The sequence below is a fragment of the Andrographis paniculata genome, unplaced genomic scaffold (genome assembly GCF_009805555.1).
Source record: "Andrographis paniculata isolate CXL003 unplaced genomic scaffold, ASM980555v1 Contig37END, whole genome shotgun sequence".
In the NCBI taxonomy this organism is placed as follows: domain Eukaryota; kingdom Viridiplantae; phylum Streptophyta; class Magnoliopsida; order Lamiales; family Acanthaceae; genus Andrographis; species Andrographis paniculata.
In genome coordinates, this window is record NW_026137570.1 from 5,262,974 (window position 1) to 5,268,286 (window position 5,313).

A 5,313-nucleotide genomic window follows, 5' to 3' on the forward strand; every position below is an offset into this window, starting at 1 on the left:
AAGAAGTGTGTCGGGACAGGGGAAAGGTAAAGGAATGGCAGATGAAATAATTAGAGGTTTTCGATGCCAACATTGTGAACGGATCAACATCAATCCATCTCTTGAAGAATTCCGTATAGAATCTTTGACGGTTCAGTCTCGGAATAAGACAAAGGAAGAAGTTGTAACTACAGAGGAAAATTCGAGATCTGTTAAATCTCGTCTAGGGCCACGAATCCCCTGTCGAATGACAGAGATTAATCAGATGAAAGATGAACCGATGTGGGCGAGTCTGGTAGATGACAATATGGACGAACCTTTATGGGCATTCTTGGCAGATGACGAATTAGAGGAAACAGAGTGGGCAAAGACTTCAGATTCCGAGCCTCAGCCGGAGGCACCTTCGATTGTGTTTCCTCCTATTCCAGAGGGTGCGATCTCCCATTTGAAACCTCTGTATGTTAATGCTCACATTTGCGGGAAACCAATCACAAAGGTTTTTGTGGATAATGGGGCAGTCTTTAAAGTTATGCCATTGAAGACTCTCAAGAAGCTAGGGAAAGGAATTCATGATCTGTCTCCTGTGGAATTCGAAATGACAAGTTTTACAGGGCAGCCGACTAAGCCTGAAGGCATGATGGTTGCCACAATTGAAGTCGGACCAAAGAAGATCTCCACTGTTTTCTTTATTGTGGACGCAGATACTACATACTCTCTCTTGCTGGGACGAGACTGGATTCACGCCTCTCAATGTGTGCCATCAACCCTGCACCAACAATTAATGTTCTGGGAAGGAAATCAGGTCTTCAAAATGGAAGCGAATGACAACCCATTCGATGTATCAGAACAAGTTGAAGAGTCAGTGTTTTATTCCAGTCATTTGGCTCCGATGTCTCAGTTGTATATGGCCAGGGAATACCCAAACAAGGGTTATAAAGTCACTGGCCAGAACTCGATGTTCTATTAAAAGAACACCTTTATTGTATGGCTCATAATAAAGCCACACCCGTTCCCATATAATTTGTTTGCTATGGATGATACAAGTTTAGAAGTATGTAGTTCTCTTATTAATACGTTCTATTTAAAGCAGTTATTACATAAAGCAGAAAATAGTAAAGAGATTCTTGAGGTTCACCTCCAAGAAGATGAACAATTTCGTTGGCCTGATTTATTGGAGAAAACAGAACCAACAGCTTCATCACAAGACCCATTATTGGAGTTTAATTTAGGAACCGAATTGGTTTCAAAAGTGATCAGGCTAAGTGGTTATTTGTCTAAAGAGCAACAGACAATGATGCTCAAAGTTATTAGAAACAACATTGATTGTTTAGCATGGGATTATTCAGAAATGCCTGGGTTGAAAAGAAGTCTAATAGAGCATCGATTGCCTATTAAGGAAGGTTGCAAGCCTTACAAACAACCCCCAAGGCGAATGAGCCCGGATCTGATGCCTCAAATCAAGGAAGAAATCCAAAAACTTCTCAAAGTGGGTTTCATTCAGCCTTGCCGTTATGCGGAGTGGCTGGCTAACATTGTGCCAGTGGTCAAGAAAAATGGTAAGATAAGGATATGCATCGATTTCAGGGATTTGAATCTAGCTACTCCTAAGGACGAATATGTGATGCCTATGGCCGACATGTTGATAGATGCAGCAGCAGGGCATAAAATCCTTAGTTTGATGGATGGTTATGCGGGTTATAACCAAATTTTTCTGGCCGAAGAAGACATTCCTAAGACAGCATTTAGGTGCCCAGGGGCTTTAGGTATTTATGAATGGACAGTCATGCCATTCGGGTTAAAGAATGCAGGGGCAACTTACCAAAGAGCCATGAATTCAATCTTTCATGATTTAATTGGCAAATCTATGGAAGTTTATATTGATGATGTTATTGTTAAATCTTCCAGTTTTGACGAACATTTGAGAAATCTTGAAGAGGCATTCGAAAGAATGAAGAAGTACAAGTTGAAGATGAATCCAACCAAATGTGCTTTTGGAATATCAGCCGGGAGTTTTTTAGGATTTTTAGTTCATGAGAGAGGGATTGAAATCGATGCCAATAAGGCTAAAGCCATTCTTGACAGTCGGCCACCCAAGACGGTTAAAGAAATCCAAAGTCTTTTGGGTAAGGTGAACTATTTAAGGCGTTTCATTTCTAATGCTGCTGGCAAGGTCAGACCCATTACTAAATTGTTGAAAGCTGGGAAAAATGCTTTTGAATGGGGTCCAGATCAACAGACGGCTTTAGATGCTATCAAGCAGGCATTGGTTCACCCTCCAGTCTTGATGCCTCCTAAACAAGGTCGGCCGCTCAAACTTTATTTGGCAAATACATATGAAGTGATTAGCTGTTTATTGGCTCAGGATGGTGATGACGGGAAGGAAGGGCAATCTACTATCTCAGTAAAACCCTTACAGGACCAGAACTGAATTACACTATGCCTGAAAAAATGTGTTATTCATTGGTCTTCGCCTGCACTAAACTCGAGCATTATTTGCTGCCCAGAAAAATTGAGGTTATATCAAAGGTGGATCTCATCAAATTGATTTTGCAGAGACCTACTATGAAGGGCAGACTCATGAAGTGGGCCATCAAATTGGCTCCTTTTGATCTTCAACATTCCCCTTTGAGGGCAATCAAGGGACAAGCAGTAGCCGACTTCTTAGCAGAATTTTCACAAGTCGGGTATTCTCTTTGTGATAGCGTCCGACCACTTGGTTGTTCATCATATTTGAATAATCTACAGGTCGGATGTGTACCTTATATAAGTACCAGAACATGGTTGATGTTCTTTGATGGTTCTACCTCTGGAAACAAATCAGGGGCAGGGGTCTTTTTGCAAGGACCTGACGGTCAAAAGATCAACTTACAACTACGATTGGAAGCCATGACCCATAATTCGGCAGAGTATGAAGCTTTAATTTTGGGTTTGGAGGCTTTAATAGCCAGGAAGGTCCAGTCTGTAATCATAAGAGGGGATTCTCAACTAGTAATCAACCAGGTAAACAATCAATATGTTTGCAATTACCCTCATCTTCGCAGATACAGGGATATTGTGGGTCGGTTACTGACAAGAATCTCAGAAGTAATAATTGAGTTCGTTCCGAGGAAAGAAAACCAACGTGCTGATGAATTGGCTCAAAGGGCCTGTAAAGGAATTCTGGAGGGTATGTGGTCGGAGGTCAAGTCGGGCATAGAAGGAAAGACAGACCCAATATGCGAAGTTACGGTCGGGCAGGAGATTGTCGGACAGGAGCCCGATTGCGAAGTTATGGTCGGGCAGGAGACTGTCGGACAGGAGCCCGACTGCGTAGTTGCTGTCGGACAGGAGCCCGACTGCATAGTTGCTGTCGGACAGGAGCCCGACTGCGTAGTTACTGTCGGGCATGAGCCCGACGGCGTAGGTACAGTCGGACACAGAGATGCCAGTGAAACAGTGCCCGATTGGAGAACAGAGCTTATCAGGTATTTACAGAATCCAGGTGCGAGTGTTTCAATTGCGACACGATTGAAGGCTTTACGTTTTCAATTGATAAATGGAATTTTGTATAAGAGATCATTTGAAGGTTTACTTTTGAAATGCTTGGGGTCTAAAGAAGCTCTAGAGGTAATGACAGAAGTACATGGTGGGATATGTGGAGCTCATCGGGCAGGTCTGAATATGAGATGGGCCATTCATCGTTTGGGTTTTTTCTGGCCAAAGATTTTCGAAGATTGCATACAATTTGCCAAAGGGTGTCAGGAATGTCAGAGACATGGAAATTTAAACCATTTGCCAGTAACCGAATTGCAATTCTTGGCAAAACCATGGCCTTTTAAATCATGGGCTATGGATATTATTGGTAAAATACATCCTGCTTCATCGAAACATCATTGTTTCATATTGGTCGCGATTGACTACTTTACCAAATGGGTAGAAGCAATTGCTTTGAAAAATGTGGATCAGAAAGAAGTGATAGATTTCGTTTTGAACCAAATCATTTATAGATATGGTATTCCTCAGTCTATAACAACCGACCAGGGCCTAGTTTTCACAGGGGAAAAGTTCTCTACTTTCTTGGCAGAATTTGGTGTCCGATTACATCATTCGTCACCTTATTATCCCCAAGCTAATGGACAAGCGGAAGCAGCAAATAAGATCATCATTGGGATTATCAAGAAGATGGTTGAGGGGAACCCAAGAAAGTGGCATTTGTTATTGTCTCAGGCTTTATGGGCACAAAGGAATACCAGAAATACAGCCACAGGATTCTCACCGTACCAACTCACTTTTGGCCAAGATGCTGTTTTACCAGCCGAAATCCGAGTATCATCTGGCCGAACAGAGTTTACTGATGGTGATTTTACAGAAGAATACCAACAACTTATGTTGCAACAGTTAGAAGATTTGGATGTTAACCGACTCCATGCAATAGGGCGAAGTGTGAAACAGAGTGAAATCAGAGCAAGGAGTTATGGAAAGAAAGTTCTTCACAGGACATTTCAAAAAGGAGACCTAGTCTGGAAGACCATTCTTCCTACATATAAGAAAACTGACCAATTGGGAAAGTGGTCACCGAATTGGGAAGGACCATACATTATTCAAAAAGATATTGGGAATGGTGCTTTCATTATCGTAAATCATGAAGGTAAGAGAGTACATGATTGTATTAATGCTAAATATCTGAAGAGGTATTATCCTGCCTTTTCAGATAACAAAACTGCCAGAAGCAAACTATTATTCAGAACCCACTTGTGGGGTTCGAACCTATTTAAAGGTTCATTTCTGTTAGTCATCATGTATTTGTGAGAAATTTTCTGCCTCTGAATCAGACTTTTCATCCCAGTGAGTGGATATTAGTTCTGGTTCTTCTTCAATAAGATCTTCCAAGTCTGGTCGGTACCTCTCCCATTGGCTTTGCATTTCGTCTAAATCTTGATTGGTACGTGCTTGCATATCCGTTATGGCTTGATATTCACGGTCAACAATGGTACGCAATCTTGAAAAGACTTTTCGTTGATTGGAGAATATGTTATCCCAACCAAGATCTGGAAGTATGGTTGCTGCGTGATTTTCTATCATTTCCATGTGATGATGGAGGTCAGGAATGCGACCAAGGATGTCACGAAGAGGTTCATACCCCTCAATGATTTTTTCCATTAGGCGGATGACGCGATGAATGGTTCTTCTACCTCGTTGGGAGAATCGGAATTTGAAGTCTAGTTGCTTGAGTATATGTAACAAGTTTTCTGCATGGCCTCCAATAGGGTGATTACCTACAAAGAAGGGTTGAAGAACACCCTCCCAGTTGCTTGATGGAACATGAGGTCGGTCATTCGCCATGTTTGTTAACAC